Source organism: Schistocerca gregaria, chromosome 8 (genome assembly GCF_023897955.1).
Source record: "Schistocerca gregaria isolate iqSchGreg1 chromosome 8, iqSchGreg1.2, whole genome shotgun sequence".
Taxonomy (NCBI): Eukaryota; Metazoa; Arthropoda; class Insecta; order Orthoptera; family Acrididae; genus Schistocerca; species Schistocerca gregaria.
In genome coordinates this window covers 322,893,317-322,911,891 of record NC_064927.1, presented here as the reverse complement: position 1 = coordinate 322,911,891, position 18,575 = coordinate 322,893,317, and the positions used below count along the sequence as shown (strand labels likewise).

The 18,575-nt window shown below is 37.3% G+C and overlaps 1 protein-coding gene across 2 annotated transcripts in view; it reads right to left on the bottom strand.

Moving 5' to 3' along the window:
* Positions 1–13,656: 13,656 nt before the first annotated feature.
* LOC126284245 (uncharacterized) overlaps positions 13,657–18,575 on the bottom strand; it is a 181,756-nt gene continuing 176,837 nt past the window's right edge. For both annotated transcript variants that reach the window (XM_049983041.1, XM_049983042.1), the window contains one exon: positions 13,657–13,879. The gene's annotated coding sequence lies outside the window, so the exon portion shown is untranslated. The remainder of the gene's footprint in view (positions 13,880–18,575) is intronic.

The window sequence follows — 18,575 nt, the reverse complement described above, 5'->3', positions numbered from 1 at the left end:
GCGTGTCTATCAGTATATTGTTTGATGAAAACTGATGTTTCGTAGATAAAAATGCAAGGAAGAGGAAGAACTGACAGTTTTTTGAATATGGGTCTGCACGATTTCGTATTGTTTACCCCTTCAATAATTCTTAGTATTCTATTTTGCATCCTGAAAAGTTTAATATTTGTTGTTGTATTGCCCCAGAAGATTATGCCATATTTAATTACAGAATGCACATAGGAGTAGTATACATTTAACAAGCTGGCTTTGCTGCAACAAGTTTTTAAGATGCGTATCATGTAACATGTTTTGCGTAGTTTTCTTTGCAAATATTCAATATGTACCTCCCATTTTGTGTTGTTCTGGAGCCAGAGTCCCAGAAATTTAGTGCTGTTAACACTTTCAAGAACTCTGTCCCTAAGTTATATTTCTATGTTTGGGTGGTGTCTTCCTTTTAAATTATAGAAGTTCAGTGCTACTGTCTTTTCTTTGTTTATAATTAGCTTGTTGTAGCTGAACCACTGTTCTACAATGTTCATTGTTTGTATAACGGAGTCCTTTAGTTTTTCTTCTGTTTTACCACTAATAAGGAAGCTTGTATCGTCTGCAAATTGGAGGGTAGTTTGGCAATACTTGTTGTACATAAGATCGTTGACATAGAGGATAAACAGAATGGGTCCTAATACTGATCCTTGAGGGACACCATATTTAACATTTTCATATCCTGAATAGAAGTAACTGATTTAGTTATGGTCAGTATATTGCACTTCAACCACCTGTTTGCGATCACATAGGTATGTCTTGAACCACTCATTGGATATACCTCTAATTCCTAACTGGTCAAGCTTCTGCAGTAGGGCATTATGGTCAATGATGTCAAAAGCTTTAGATAAATCAAGACATATGCCTGTCACAAACTCACTTGCATCCAGTTTAGCATAGATTTCATTAAGAAATTCAAATATTGCACTTTCAGTTGAATAGCCTTTCCTGAAGCCATGCTGTGAAGGAGATAGAATTTTATTTTTATTTAGAAAATCAGACAATCTCTTATAAAAAACTTTTTCTAAAATTTTAGAGTAGGGCTATTGGTCTATAATTTGAAACACATTCTGGATTTCCTTTTTTGAACAGTGGTTTCAGCTTTGCTGTTTTCAAGCATGAAGGGAAGGTTCCTGATGCCAGTGAGCTGTTGCACAAATGTGTCAAGGGTTCAGCTAATTCAAGACAGCATTTTTTAATAATTGCATCTGGTATTCCATCAATTCCACATGAGTACCCTGTTTTCAAGGTTTTTATAACTGATAAAATTTCTTCAGAATTTGTGGGTGAAAGGAACAATGATGTAGACACATTTCTCACACTATTGCATGATGGAGGTGACATTTTGTTGTGTTCTTCCAGTCCACTCACCAACTGTTCACTTATGTTTGCAAAATATTTGTTGAAGGTCCCTGCAATTTCTGTTGGGCAAGAAATCATTTGTCCTTCATAACATAAGTTCATATTTTTATATTGTTTAGTTTCACTTGTTTGATTTTTTATAACTTCCCATATAGCTTTAGATTTGTTTTTTGAATTTTCAATGTATTTGTCATTTGCCATTGTTTTAGCTTTTCTTACTACATTTTTGAGGATCCTCTTGTAATTATTCAGGTACAAATGAAATTCAGGAGGCATGTTCTGTGTCTTTGATATAGTGTGTAATCTTCTTTTCTCTGCACAAGATATTCTAATACCTGTTGTAATCCATTTGTTCTTTTTGAAGTTAGGTTGACATTTTTGATTTTTTAATGGAAATGCAGCTTCAAAGTATGACATGAAGATTTCCATGATTTTTTCAAACTTTTTGTTAGTATTTTCACAAGTATACCCTTCATACCAAGTTTCTTCACTTAGTCTCAGTACAAAAAGGTTTATTTGTTTGTTAGTGAATTTCCTTGCTTCTTTTACAAGTTCCTATTTCTCAGTTGTTTCACTTGGGGTGCGCAATGCAATAAACTGTGCATAGTGATCACTGAAGCCAGTATTAAGATTTCTGGCACAGAAATTGTGATTTACATTTGTGTTTATTAATATCTGATCAGTTGTTGAGCTAGTTGTTGGTGTAACTCTTGTAGGAGAGTCAATGATGGTTTTTATGTTATGTGTTTCCAGTAGGGTCATCAAGCTTTGCTGGTCTTTTGAGACTTCTTGAAAATCTATATTAAAATCTCCACATATGATCACTGTTTTGTTGAAGTTTTTTATAGTATTTAAAGCTTCTTCTAGTTGGTGACAGAAATCATTTAAGTTCCCATCAGGGCTCCTATATACACAGATGATTATTAATTTCAATGCAGAGAGTTCAACTGCAGATACTTCAAAAATTTTCTCTTCAGCTAACAGTTCAATGTGTTTTATGTTACAATAATCAATGCCACTTTTAACAAATATACATGACCCTCCATGACTGGATGTAATTCTACAAAATGATGAAGAAAGATTGAAGTCTGCAAGTTTTGTGACTGACATTGCATCTTTAGGCAGCCAGTGTTCAGTTATACACACTACAGAAACGTTTTTTAGCTCATCAGTACATAAAATTTGAACTTCACTTAATTTGTTTAGCAATGATTGGACATTTTGATGAATCAGCATGAAATTAAAGGGTTTGTTAGGCTTTGGCAAATTTAATTGCTCACTTACCTTTACCTTGTCAATAAAAAATCATTCAGGTGTGCTGGAAGTACTGCTTTTCTTTTCCCTATTGCACCTATTCTTCTATTATCATCTGCAGCAGAATTTTCTTCTGTGTCTGGCTTCCCTGGTAGTTGTTCAGCTGTTGCTCTTAATGTTGATAATATTGCTGCTGGTGATAGAGTTGGGTCTGCAATTGGTAGAGCTGTTACTGCATTCACTGTGCCTGGATATTGGAGGCACCTAGTTCCTTCTTTTGTTGTTGATGTTGGTGAGTGAGGTTTTGCTGGCGTTGTTTCCTTCGAATATTTGGGGGGCTAATCCAAGAATGATTTTGCTTTTGAGTGTTTGATTCCTCTTGGTGATAATTTCTTCAATTTTTCCGACGAGCAGTTATTTCTCCATGTCGTTAACGTGCAATCCATGTAATGTGTGGAATCTGCGCCCAATATTATTAACATTTACGAGTTCTACATTTTTGAAATGTTTGCAAAGTAATGAAATTTGTTGGTTGGCATTGATTATTTCTTTATTTACGCATGACCAAGACGGTAAGTCATGCCGATGTGGAATGTTCAGCACTAAAACATTTGTGTGTGTCAACTGTCCTAAGCACCTTTTTAGTTCTTGTTTTGCTTTGTGGGTTTCGTTTTTATATACGTCATTTGACCCACCAATTAGCACAACAAAGTCTTCAGAGGATAAGTCAGCAACGTCTGTGGATCGTACATGATTGCAAACTTCCGACATAGAAGCACCAGGCTTTATGTAAGCGATTGTTTGTAAACTGGACTGACCGCTCACAAGGCGAGCAAATCCACGACCATGACTGTCTGCCATCAAAACTACTTTTCTTCGTTTAGGGTTCTCTGCCTGTTTAGAAGATCCCCCGTCGTTATGGCCGAACAATTTAGTATCAGCGCTGGACGAATACTTGATATTTGGGTCACGCAAGTGTTCAGGTCTTTCAGTTTCATTTCCTTTCATAACAGTAGTTGAGTTGTTAGGCATTCTTTTGGATGTATCACTCCGCGTATTTGTATTTTCATATTCAGCTCGGAAGTTAGTTTTATCACATGCACAATGTTTCTTATCTTGCACGGTTGATTGCACACTGAATCTGCTTGTAAACGCGGTATTAGGCTCATACAATAACCTTTGTTGAGAATGAGGCACTTTGTTTTTCACTTTGCCTGGAATTTCGTGGTTACTGTGAGGCAAGTTTGATGTAGGTTCACACTTTCCGGCCGTAAGTTTTTTTAGTTCGCTCATCAGAGTGTTAATGGTTAGTTGCACACTACTTAAACGATCATTTAACTTTCTGATTTCATCACTACAATTCGTGCACACGCTTGTTTTATCGGTGTAATTTTCACTTTTTTCCGCACAAACACTATGCATATCAACACTAGCCGCCATGTCAGGATATCTAGAAAAAGTAGTTTTCGATTTTTTTTATCCTAGTAATATACACATATCCAAAAACGTTTTGCATCACCCCCGTTTCCAGAACTCCTGAAAACAGACGTTGACTGTGGATATTGTATCAAAGACAAAGTCCATTTGACTGTTCAGAGATGTCACTAAACCTGCCCAAAGATGTAAACAACCATGCATCAGCAGCAGGTATTAGATGGAGGGGTTCCGACAGCTAATCGGTTCCAGTCATTCCAGCAGAGAGGAGGTACACGGCTCATGTTCTCTGTAGTTCAACCATGCCTAGACGGTCAATACCGCCGTTCAATCGTGTCCGCATTGTTACTTTGTGGCAGGAAGGGCTCTCAACAAAGGAAGTGTCCAGGCCAAAGCAATGTTGTTCGGGCATGCAGGAGATACAGGGAGACATGAACTGTTGATGACATGTCTCACTGAAGCCGCCCAAGGGCTACTACTCAGTGGATCACTGCTACCTACGGATTATGGTTCGGAGGAACCCTGACAGAAAACTATGTTGAATAATGCTTTTTGTGCAGGCACAAGGGGTCGTGTAATGACTCAAACCTGTGTGCTCGTGTTACGACTCAAACTGTACGCAATAGGGTGCATGATGCGCAGCTTCAATCCTGACGACCACGATGAGATCCATCTTTGCAACCAAGACACCATGCAGTGCAGTACAGATGGGCCCAGCAACATACCAAATAGACTGCTCAGGATTGGCATCACGTTCTCTTCACCGATGAGTGTCACATATGTCTTCAAACAGGCAATCATCGGAGACGTGTTTGGAGGCAACCCAGTCTGGCTGAATGCCTTAGACACACTATCCAGCGAGTGATCCACCAACCACTCTGAGGGATCTACACCGAATCCCCGATGAGGTGTGCGACAATCAGGACCAACAGTGCCTTGAACTTGTGGATAGTATTCCATGACGAATACAGGCATGCGTCAATGCAAGAGGATTTGCTACTGGGTATTGGAGGTAACAGTGTGCACAGCAATGTGGACCACCACCTCTGAAAGTCACGCTGTATGGTGGTACAACATGCAATATGTGGTTTTCATGAGCAATGAAAAGGGATGAAACGATGTTTTTGTTTATCTCTATTCCAATTTTCTGTACAGGTTCCGAAACTCTCAAAACTAAGATGATGCAAAACTTTTTTGATGTGTATTATTCGTAAGTTGACCGTGTGTCGATTGCACTCGGCTTAGTGGACCATTAGACTTTCCCTCCCCATACCTACAGAGTACGCAACCCCAGCCAGCAACGTAATTTATAGACAAACAATGCAAGCAAATTGCAACCGTCTGCCACTGGCAGCTCTATGCATACAACTATGCAAGCAACTGACCAATCGTGAAGTCTCGATTTCAATCTGCTTGCACGTTAGTTTCGAAAGTGTTAAGCACCACAAAGAGCGAAAATTTCTTCGCAATACGATTCTGTAGGGGCTGTAAGTACTTTGAATTCATCCTGTGAAACAGCATAACATAACAGGAAAACACAACGAAATACGTAAAAAATGTAAAATCGCGAGAAAAAACTTGCAAATTTACTTTCATTGACCGAGAATATATAAAATTAGAGAAAGAGTGCCACGAAATGGTGGGACTTGAGATTGGCTTGGGGTACCCATACATTCAAGACCAAGAAAACCTTAAAAATTATGCTCTGGTTGCATCACTTTTAACCCTCTCCTCCCCTGTAAACTAAGTGGGTTTTCGTAATACATACTCAAACAAAATAAGTATTACACAGAGGCGCCATATTAAAGCAGTCAATGCGTTTATCAGACTTAAGCCATTTCCTAGAGTGTTCTGTAGGAGAGTGGACCAATGTCACATGTATCACCTTTAATAGTGTGAGGAGGGTGTATTCAGCAGATGTGGTATTAGGACGAAATTGCTATATTCTCCCACATATGAGCAACACTACCTAACATCAGACCAGGACTTCTTTGTGCAAGATAAATGCTACCAGAGCTGTGGTGATGCTACTGTGAACAGTAATAAGACTGTTACATCTCCTTTGGCTACTGATGGTGATGCTCACTCCCTTGTAACAAGTTGCTACTTATATGTGTGCATTTTCATGCAGCAGCATGTGTGTGGTACCTCAATCTATCAGCTATTGAAAATGTTCATGCTGGTTTTTCTTTGCTCTGTTCCTTATTGAGACATAGTTGCATCCATCAAAACCAATACCACTACTACTACTAATGGGATGCACAACTGACGTGGAAAGTGTGACTGAGGGTACATACGTTTCTGGCTTAAAAAGGTGTACAAAACCCATTAATTTCCTAAGAGACAGTAAAGCATTCTCCAGGCTTTGTTCTAGTTGATTTATAAGCAGCTCGATTGGTGGATACGCACTGATGATGTCATCGCACGACACCAGGATAGTGTAGAAGGAACTATTTTTGTCATTTTTAAAGTTTGTTACCACAGTGACTGGGGTAGGAAATGGGGTGGTGGTATGTCTGATGTTGGACAAATAAATCCTGCATTAGAGTATGAAGAGCATTGCATTCCACATGACCAAAACTCTGGAAACCGTATGGCATTAACAATAAAGCATTTCTAGGTGCAGAACCATGCCTCCATCAAAATGTGTACGAGTATTTATGCTCTATGATCATTTCTCTCATGTCGGTACCTTCCTGGAACCGACTGCAGACAGTGGAATAATGAATGCTTCAGAATTGATAGCATTGTTGATTTTCATGAAATGCATTAAACTCTATCCATTCGGACCTCCATCATGTATAAACCACAAATTTCTTCTTAATCATGTGTTGTATCACCAGTAAGAGGTGCCACCCTTCTTGACACACATGCATTTGGAGAGATCTTGTGATTCTGAATGAGTGCCCTGGGTAAGATTGGTGTTACAGGGAGGATTGATCAAGGACAATGTAGGAGTGATCTGCCAATCTCTGACTTTATCCTATAACAGTGGGAATACTCTGTGATGCCTGACAACACAGGGAAAGATGGCCAGTCATAATCCTAAATTCTGCACTGTGATCAATTTGCTGGAAATATGTCTGTCTGGTATAGTTTGATGTATATGACCAAATGGATGTACTGCACAGTAATCTATCTACCTTCACAATCTAGTATATGGTATTGCAGAGTAGTAGGGAGGGGGAGGGGGGAGGGGTGATTTAGTGTTGATGAAGAAAATGGGAAGCATTCTGTTGTGTCATTGGCTGGTGTTGAACTTACCCAACAACGTAAAATTGATCATGCTATCAACTGTGGTGTGTGTTATCATACATTGCCCAATATCAACAGTGTCTTTCCCAACACATCTGTCTACTGGTATGCTGTTGGCAGAATACTGGATATCAACTACTTACCATTGTAGAGGTCATCACCTTCAAACATTTTTTTGGAAGCATTTTTCAATGCTGCAGACTTCTCCTGTTTCCATATGCTATGATGACCTATATTTGTTATATTTTTAAAAAAAATTTACCAGTAAGATATCAGTACCTCTTGTTACTTATGCTATCTTATGCACTTTGTGAACAGCACCCTCTGGCAATGTTCAACACTGGTAAAGTAATCATGTATATGACAGCAAAATAAGGAAGCAATGTTCTTTGAAATGGAACACTACTGCATCTGCTACCCCATCACTGTGGAAGATGAGATTAACTGTACAGGTCATCACCTTCAGATAGCTGTTGAAAACGCTCTAGAATGCCACAAAATCTTCCAGTTTCCATATGTTGTGATGTGTTCTACATTTTTCTCAATGAGAAACATCACATCTGTGTTTATTTTCTATCGATCTGTGTGTTGTGGGAACTGCATTGTTTACACCACGCGATGTTCAGCTTTCACCTCAAAGTCATGCTAGAAAAACAAAGTGTAGGCCATTGTACATAGCTATAGCCGTACACTGCTTGGATGTGTTACCGCCGAAAAAAGCAATGTATTAAATTGCTTATGAAGGACATATACAGGAAGCCTCTCTTGTGATTAATAGTCTGTCTGATATTCTCTTCATCCAGGACAGTCAGCAAAATTACACATAAAATCTGTGCAAGCAACTTTGAGCACTGGCCACGAGCTCCAATGGAACGATACATGTACATGTAATAAGCTTGATGTCAACACATAGACAGTATTTGTTTTTTCGATATATTGGAAGAGAGAAATGTAATAAAATCTTATAGGTGGTTCTATTACAAGGATTTGTGTAACTGGTTAAAGTTTGGATGAAGACATTTTTCTCAAAAATACGCTGATTTTGCTCATGAAACTAATAGAAATTGGCTGTATCTATTCTCGTGGAATCCTGAGTGTTTTTATTATTATCATCATGACTGTGCAATAAAAAACAGATGTTACCACAAGTCCTGTGTTAGTTCTTTCTTCATAACTTCTAATTATGAAATAGACACCACTTGAATTATAGCTCATGGTGGAACCTAGAAATTATAGTGTTTTTTTCTCGACATAAGAGTACATTGCGTGAAACAGGCTGCAATGGTCAAATTTCTTATAAAAATAGAACACAGTTATCTGCTGTATGATAGAAACTTTACAGACATGTTGGTTGAGGGGAGTTTATGTAATATATTTAATATACATAAAGAAAATCTTGAATTCCTCTTCATATTTATGTAGTCATAGTATAGAAGAGTATTCTATAATTATTAAGTTAATGACACAATATAAAATCTTCATTAAATGTATGTTTACCTATTATAATATAAATGGGAAAAGTGATGTATGTCAGTAATTAATATTATGATGGTTTTTTAAATATTGAAATTATTATTTCTTGTATGAATATGCCTTGACTCATTCCACACTCAGAATATACACTGACTCATTCCACACTCAAGCTATGCATTCACCCTTTGGGTCCGTCAAACATACAGGGTGCGTCAAAAAAATGTATACACACTTTGAAGTGCCATAGAAAATTTATTTCCCGTTCTACAATGTTAAACAACAAACTTTCAGTTCTGGAAGCTAGGGCAGTGTGTGTATTTCATGAGCGTCTCTTGGCAATATTGAAATTTTGCCTACCAAAAGTAAATATTTGTCAGAAATTTTGTCTCATAATTTTATAGTTATCATGAGTAAAATTCTCCTTTTGAAATAGCTGTTGCCTCATCGTTTCTTTTTGTTCTCTTAAAAAAATAATACTAATAATACTATGTTTTTGAGATACCATCAGACTATGGAATTGTACACAGATTTTACACACACTATGCTTTATTCTTAAATGGACTGGGTAAACATCGAGTAACACAGAAAGTCCTTTATGTAATAGTAAAAATATACTTTATATAATAGTAAAAAAAAATCTCACTATAATTCTTTTTTAGTTTAAGTGTGGAGACGGCTGTGTTGAGAGAGTAAAAAGTAAACTACATTCATCAGCAATGGTCTATTAACAAAATCCACTATGTTGACACCAGTAATTTCTGCATTGAAAGTGTATTGGGGGCAGTTGCTATATTATCACTACATTTCAAACTAATTGTAGTGTCTGTATGCTTTATCTCTGACACCAATATTGATGTTTTCATACAGGTACTAGACAGAACAATCTCCCACTTACAAAAATATAATCAACATAAAATTTAAATCATTGATAGCAGGGTTATAACATAAAAACACCTACACTCACTCACTAATCTCAGGTGACACGTTTCATGCACATACCAAACCAACATGACAGCTATCATGTTTGGACAATGTTATAGTAAATGTAGAAAGAAATTTGTATGTCACAGAGCTTTTTAATATTATGCATCTATCAGATCAAGAAGGGATATGGTGAAAATTTCTGACAAAAATCCCACAGAGCATACATTAGAATTGTTAATGATCTTCATATCAATGTTTCAGATCACAGCTGTGTATGATAGAATGGTCCAATATCCTGTCTCAGTTTACAAATGTTAATGAAGATTTTGGCTTGTCAATCTTGTTTCCTTACACATAAGTGCTGTCCTAAAGTATTAAAAAGAGGCAAGGCGAGTCCAAGCAAAGGTAATCATGTAAGTTTACGTCAATGGTTCACACCTGACCTCAATAATTAAGAACATTGATCATCAAACTCTGTAACAGATCAGATAACAGGGAAGAAGATGGACTTCAGTATCTTCAAAACAAAAAATACAGATGAGAAATTATACAACAGAAATGGTTGGCAAGTGAAAACTATATTAAGCAACCAGAAAACAAATGCAAGGCTGCTTGGAGAGCTATCAAATCAGAACTAGTTAATACTAATACAACCACTTGTGATACTACCAATATCACACCCAATGAAATGAATAACTTCTTCATTAATTCTGGTAACAAAGGACACATAACTCAACAATATGACAACTATAAATCAGGCATCAATAAACATCTAGGGAAAAAAAAAAAAAACAAGTTATTTGTATCGCACAACAAACATCCATATTCGAGTGCTCTCACTAATGTTGCTTAGCTATAGCAACATTCAGCAACTTTAATGTTAAAAGACTTGTATGGTCTGTCAGATTTTGATATTAAAAGACAATGCAAATTATAGTACAATTAATTTGTGTACTAATAAATTGGATTTTTACTAATTGATGTGAGTGAGGCATATGAGTCTGTGAGTCATCAGATTCTTATAGATAAACTGAGGAGCTGTGGAATTCAAGACACAGAATTCATTCTTATAGAATCGTATCTTGGCAATAAGAAGTAGAAGGTACACTGTAATGGTATGAGCTCTGCATTCCTAGATGTTTCAAGAGGTAAACCACAAGGTTTCATACTGAGACCCTTATTGTTCACAATCTGTATTAATGGCCTACAACACATAAATCGGTTTTGCATGCTGATGGTATTGTATTCACTGCAACTGGAAATGACAGAGGACCTAAAGGCACAAAGCAAAGGCGACCTAAAACCATCTGATCTCTGGTTCAAAGAGAATGAATTAATGTAAAGCAGACTAAAACTGAAAATGTAAATCAGCAATGAAAATTATCAGTTTTTGAAAATATAATGTCTTTACTTTCCATCCCACCCAGTAAGTCTCCCCTGACCAGGATTTCAGGTGACATTAGTGAACTCTCAGCATTTCCTAAACCAGACCAGTCCTTTTCCACACCCATCTTCCTTCTCCTTCAGCCATTTTGCCAGGAGAAGAAGCCACTGTCTCCAAAATGTTGCAGATTTCAGTATCTTTATCAGTATGTTCCCATTCTACCACACTGAAAAAGTAATTTTTAGTTTATGCAGTACTAACAACAATTGTCTGTCAGTTAAACTTCTGGGTGTGCACTTGCTTTCCAAATTAACTTGGAACCTCTATACATATTCCATATGCACCAAATTACCATTAGTCATATACCTTTTACATAAATCTAGAACATGTGTGAGTGAAAACATAATGCTCAGTTCCTACTATGCATTTTTTTGTAGACACATAACACTGCATACTGCTTTGGGGCAGCTCAACTGGGACAAAAAAGTGTTTTTATATGGAAGCAAAAGTCTATCAGATGTGTAGTAGGTATTTTCAAAAGCAATGTATCTTGTAGGGCACTTTTCAAGAAACTGGGTGTTAAGACAATCCCAACATTATTTATACTTATCTGCCTAGTCTACACAAAATAAAACCAAGAGACTGTCTAGTTAAAGCAATCATTTCACTGTCACATCACAAAGAAAATATTGACCAACCTTTTACAAGACTAAGAAAGACCCACACTAGCTACATTCATACATACCTTGGAGTAGAACTGTTGAATGCACTGCCATCACCAAAAAGGTTCAGGAATGTTTTACAAAACTGGTCTAAACTGAAGACTTTCTATGCTGTAGAGGAATATTTTGATTGCGCAAAAGGTGATTTAAAATTTTAAATTATACTACTTGTATGTTTGTATGCAAATTTACATGATTTAACTGTTTCTTTTGTTATTTTTATATGTACCATTATCCAACTGGTACAAACTATTAACATTAATACTATGCAAGATGCTCAGAGATGAAATAAAAAATATATAAATAAAAGACTGGAAAAAATGTTTCTAGAATTAGTTCAAATGCATACAAAAGTATATAAATTTCAAAGATGAGTATTCTGAGAAGTAATAAAATGGTCCACCTTGTAACATTACAGGACATATTGGGACATATTGAAGTATTCGATACTGTAGACTTTTAGGGGATGTCGATACAGATATGCAAAATGTAAAGGGATACTTTGGTGATGTTTAAATATTGTACTGTGTCAATATTAGGACATTTTGCACAGAAAGAACAAAAATAGAATTAATGTAAATATATATTAGTGTTAGTAACCTATTTTCATTCAATTTTGTAATTATATTTCATTTTGTAAAAGAAAGACTCACTGTTTGCTGTAGCTCTGATTAATTGTATAAATTATCAGTTTTGAGCTAAATTATTTCGTATAATAAGGACAAGATACTTTTAAAACCTCACCAGCTAAAGAGAAAGTCTGTAAATGAATGTTTAATGCACACTTCTGGAACTTTCTATGGAGAAATTCTATATTATGATCGCAAAAATATGAAAACTTGTGAAAACTGTTTCATAACCTAATTTCGAAAGAGGATTTGTATCAAGAAATATTGCTAAAAAGATTTATTGACGTTTTGAAACACGATTTAAATCATTTTACATATAAATAGTTGTTCTAAATCACTCAAGAAATATCCAGAATCAAATGTCAATATATTTCTGGAAACATCGGTACAAATCTGGTGAAGGTTATCCAGAAGCTGGTAGAAAAATGTTATAAAATCTATTTGGAAATTATGCTTGTAAGAATTTATATGTACTGATCCTTTTACTTACTTTAATCTGTACTAAAATTCTGTAATGTCTAATTTAGTTTTAAGTCATGAATTGCTATCGTATTGTAAACAAAACATTGTCAAAAACTCTCATTGTTTGGAAAGATATTAATACACCTAGGAGTTGTCAGTTGCCAGTCTGGATGTGCAGTGCGGTTAGCTCGGAGAGTCAGTTGTTGAGTCTGTGAAGTCTGTCAGTTCTGTTTTGTAAATAAACGTCTGTAATGAAGAATTACTTGTTGTCGTCAATATGAACTCAAGACCTTTTGTACGAAGCAGACACCTCCTAATGCAACGTTTTAATTTGGTGTTGAGGAGCTGAAATGTTATAATCTGGTTGAGGAAGCTGAAATGTTATAACCTCTTCAATGAAAGGAAATGATCAATATGTAAACTATCCAAAACAAATCCTTGCCTTTGTCAATAGAGAATAAATAAATAAATAAAAATAAATTAATTAATTTGTACAAAGTTTTCTTGCTTTCGTAAAACTGAAAAATGTTTCTGAACCCTGCAGAGTGTATTGTCTTTAAGACATGTCCTCACAACCTGCTAACTAAAAAATTATGTATGTAATGTCTCAGAATTCATAGAGCATGAGTCAACAATTGTCCCTATGGAAATCAGGATTCTATCAAAATTATTGTGGAGCAATCCTGTGTGTGGAGCTATTCCTATATATGAAATGGTGGATCAATAATGCAAATTTCTAAAATAGTTACAAAAATTGTATTCTCCAGCATTATACAATTTAGAAAAACGGACAGACACAAAGGACTATAAAATAATGCGCTGTAACAGTATGCATCAAATACACAAACACATTTCTGACATGACCCCACGGTGACAACAGCTGCAACTTTCTTCCAAGAAGATAACGGTTCTGGTATTGGCTGGCTGATCAGCAATTCTAGTGGTGCTGGCAGGACCTGCAATCAGAATAATTTTATCAGAGACGGGCTATTTTTATCCACTTGATATTTGTGCTGGTCATTAGGGTGTACCTTAAAACTATAGTTCTACTTTAATTTAGTCTGTAATACTTTTCTAATTGCAGATTATATTTTCACGGGTGTATAAAACTGTTTTTATTCTTTTCTTTATTTCCATCAAGAGAAAGTCTGCTTATTTTATATATTTTCCTAAATAAAAAATATGTCAGAAATACAGTGTAAATTTATCAGGCACAAATATGGTGACTGCCAGGAAAGAAGTCTTCACTCGTTTCCAATTTGTAATTAGTTCTTTGGTAAGACTTGTGCATCGAGGGACTTAGAACGGTGATAAGTATTCTAAGAAGTGAAAGTCAGGATAGTAGCCATTGACTTATAGCTAACCTACATTATGTGATCAAAAATGTAATGTGGAACTGATCACTTAGGTGTCACAAGAGGTGGACCTGGCAGTATAAAAGGAGGCAGGGGCTATTGTACCATTAGTAAGCAGTAAGAGCAGAATGCGTCAGGAGAGCTCAGTGACTTCAAATGTGACCTAGTCATGGGACGTCATGTGAGTTACAAATTCATCAGGGAGGAAGGAATCATTTGTGAGTTCAAAGTGGTATCAGAAGTCCGATGACTGTGCATGAGGATTTAAAAAGAATGGTGTACAATGGTGGAACAGCTCCTCAAAAGTCACATATTTCTGTAGTCAGAGTTAAGTGATGCTTGAGGTGGCATAAAGAACAATGCCAGTGCACAGAGAATAACTGGGAACAAGCAATTTGTAGTGGCTATTCATGCTACACTCTATAGCATTCTGACAGAAGATTTTGGGTTTGGTGAATGTCTGGAGAACATTACCTGGCATCATGTTTAGTGCCAGTAGTGAAGTATGGGGGAGATGATGTTATGGTACGCAGATGTTTGCCATGGTTAGGGCGTGGTTCACTTATTTAAATTAAGAAAATGCTAAATGCAGAAGGATATAATTGCATTTATAGCATTGTGTACTACATATAGCAGATGAACAGTTCAAAGACAATGATTGTTGGTATCAATATGAAAATACTCCCTGTCATAATGCAGAATCTGTAATATTCCTGAACATTCACACAAATCATTGAAAGTGTCTCAGTAGAGTTCAAGCTGTTGTAAAGGAGAAGGGTTTGTTGTAAATGAGAAGGGCTGATAAAACCTATATTAATGCTCACTAATAGGTCTTCAGATACTTTTGATTACATAGTGTATGTGTGACATACAGAAATATGTACCAGCATAGAGCCTAATTAACTTTTGAGCTGCCAATATTTTTCTGGTGTAAGTATAGTGGGTGTGGGTTCCTGTAGCCATGTCCTAGTTCATGAACCACAAGCAACGTATGAATGGCCAAGTAAGTGGTCCCAACAGTCGGGATACCAGTTACTTTGGAATAAGGCTGGGCATCTCGGACATATTCTGAGTCGTGGTCACCTTTGTGCTCATACGGCAAAGACTACCAAATCCACCGGTTAGTCCCTCAGCTGTTAGGGGCAAAACCCAATGGGACTCGGGGCAAGTAAGGCTAGCAACCTGCTTCCCTGGTACTTTAAATATGATGCTGGCAACAATCAGAGCAAAATGCCTCAGACCTTTGGAGGTGACGGAGTCCCACCTCTAACTGACAAACCAGGGACTCCAAAGATACGACTTGGCAAGCAAATGGTAATGAGATGGGGAACTATTAATATCAATGGGGGATACTCTGGGAAGAAGGTAGAGCTGGCAGAGGCTGCAAGTAAGATGGGGCTAGACGTTTTAACTGTTAGTGACATTCAGGTAAGGGGTGAGAAAGAAGAGGAAGTGGGAGAATACGAGGTCTACCTGTCAGGAGTCAAAGCAGGAATAGCACAATGGGGTGTAGGGCTTTACATCAGGAAAGAAATGGAACCCAGCGTAGTTGCAGTAAGGTATGTAAACAAATGACTGATGTGGATAGATTTGACAGTGTCTAGCAAGAAAATTAGGATTGTGTCAGTATATTCGCATTGTGAAGGGACAGATCAAGATAAGACAGATAGTTTTTATGAGGCACTCAGTGGTGTAGTTGTTAGAGTAAAGGACAGGGACAGTGCTCTGCTCAGGATAAGGAAATCAGGCACAAGTACATAACAGCAATGTCAGAAAGGTACCAGTTAGTTGAATGTAGTCAATTACAGTCATTGGAAAAGGAATGGACAAGGTACAGGGACACAGTGCTAGAAGTGCCTAAAAAATGTCTTGGAACAGTAGTGTGTAAAAGTAGGATGAAGCAAACAGCTTGGTGGAAAGACACAGTCAAGGCAGCCTGCAAAAGGAAAAAGAAGGCGTATCAAAAATGCCTACATACTAGAACTCAGGTAGATAGAGAAAGTTATGTTGAAGAAAGAAACAAAGCCAAACAGATAATTGTAGCATCCAAGAAGAAATCTTGGGAAGAATGTGGAAACAGGTTGGAGACATTGGGTCAAGCTTCTGGAAAACCATTCTGGAGTGTAATTAGCAGTCTTCGAAAGGGAGGTAAGAAGGAAATGACAAGTATTTTGGACAGGACTGGAAAACTGCTCGTGAATCCTGTGGATGCGTTGGGCAGATGGAGGGAATATTTCGAAGAGTTACTCAATGTAGGTGAAAATACGATCAGTAATGTTTCAGATTTTGAGGTAGAATGGGGTAGGAATGATGATGGAAATAGGATCACAGTTGAGGAAGTGGAGAAAATGGTCGATAGATTGCAGTGCAATAAAGCAGCTGGGGTGGATGAAATTAAGTCGGAACTCATCAAATACAGTGGAATGTCAGGTCTTAAATGGCTACACAGGATAATTGAAATGGCCTGGCAGTCAGGGCAGGTTCCACCAGACTGGACAAAAGCAGTAATCACACCAATCTTTAAACATGGAAACAGAAAAGATTGTAACAACTACAGAGGTATCTCTTTAATCAGTGTTGTGGGTAAAATCTTCTCAGGTATTGTTGAAAGGAATGTGTGAGTATTAGTTGAGGACCAATTGGATGAAAATCAGTGCAGGTTTAGGCCTCTTAGAGGTTGTCAGGACCAGATCTTTAGCTTATGGCAAATAATGGAGAAGTGTTACGAGTGGAATGGGGAACTGTATCTATGTTTTATAGATCTAGAAAAGGCATATGACCAGGTTCCTAGGAGGAAGTTATTATCTGTTGTACGTGATTATGGAATAGGAAGCAAACTTTTGCAAGCAATTGAAGGTCTTTACATGGATAGTCAGGCAGCAGATAGAGTTGACGGTAAATTGAGTTCATGGTTCAGAGTAGTTTCAGGGGTAAGACAAGGCTGCAACCTGTCTCCACTGTTGTTCATATTATTTATGGATCATATGTTGAAAACAATAGACTGGCTGGGTGAGATCAAGATATGTGAACACAAAATAAGCAGTCTTGCATATGCGGACGACTTAGTTGTGATGGCAGATTCGATTGAAAGTTTGCAGAGTAATATTTCAGAGCTAGATCAGAAATGTAAGGACTATGGTATGAAGATTAGCATCTCCAAAACGAAAGTAATGTCAGTGGGAAATAAATATAAACGGATTGAGTGCCAAATAGGAGGAACAAAATTAGAACAGGTGGACGGTTTCAAGTACTTAGGATGCATATTCTCACAGGATTGCAACATAGTGAAAGAACTGGAAGCGAGGTGTAGCAAAGCTAATGCAGTGAGTGCTCATCTACGATCTACTCTCTTCTGCAAGAAGGAAGTCAGTACCAAGACTAAGTTATCCATGCACCATTCAATCTTTCGACCAACTTTGTGGTATGGGAGCGAAAGCTGGGTGGATTCAGGTTACCTTATCAACAAGGTTGAGGTTGCGGATATGAAAGTAGATAGGATGATTGCAGGTACTGGTAGATGGGAACAATGGCAGGAGGGTGTCCACAATGAGGAATTCAAAGAAAAACTGGGAATGAACTCTATAGATGTAGCAGTCAGGGCGAACAGGCTTAGATGGTGGGGTCATGTTACATGCATGGGAGAAGCAAGGTTGCCCAAGAGACTCATGGGTTCAGCAGTAGAGGGTAGGAGGAGTCAGGGCAGACCAAGGAGAAGGTACCTGGATTCAGTTAAGAATGATTTTGAAGTAATAGGTTTAACATCAGAAGAGGCACCAATGTTAGCATTGAATAGGGGATCATGGAGGAATTTTAAAGGGGGGCTATGCTCCAGACTGAACACTGAAAGGCATAATCAGTCTTAAATGATGATGATGATGATGATGGTGATGAAATATAGTCACAGAAACAGACATTCAATACAAACCTACCTGCACTCCCATTCCATAAATTCCACTATTACAACATATGTGCCTTAGTGCTTTAAATATGTGCTCAGTCATAAAAACACATGGAGGCACAGACAGCCATTTGATTGCTGTACTTCGCTAGCAGTCTGGGTAAAATGCAAGATAGCTTTTCTGACAGTCAAGAGGTCAACAAAAGAAATGTTTTAAACTTCATTAAGCACTAAGAGAGGTACAAATAAGACTTACAGTTAGTAAAAATAACTGGAAAGTGATGTTGATGTTGTGGTCTTCAGTCCTGAGGTGCACCTCTCCTTGCTACTCTATCCTGTGCAAGCTTCTTCATCTCCCAGTACCTACTGCAACCTACATCCTTCTGAATCTGTTTAGTG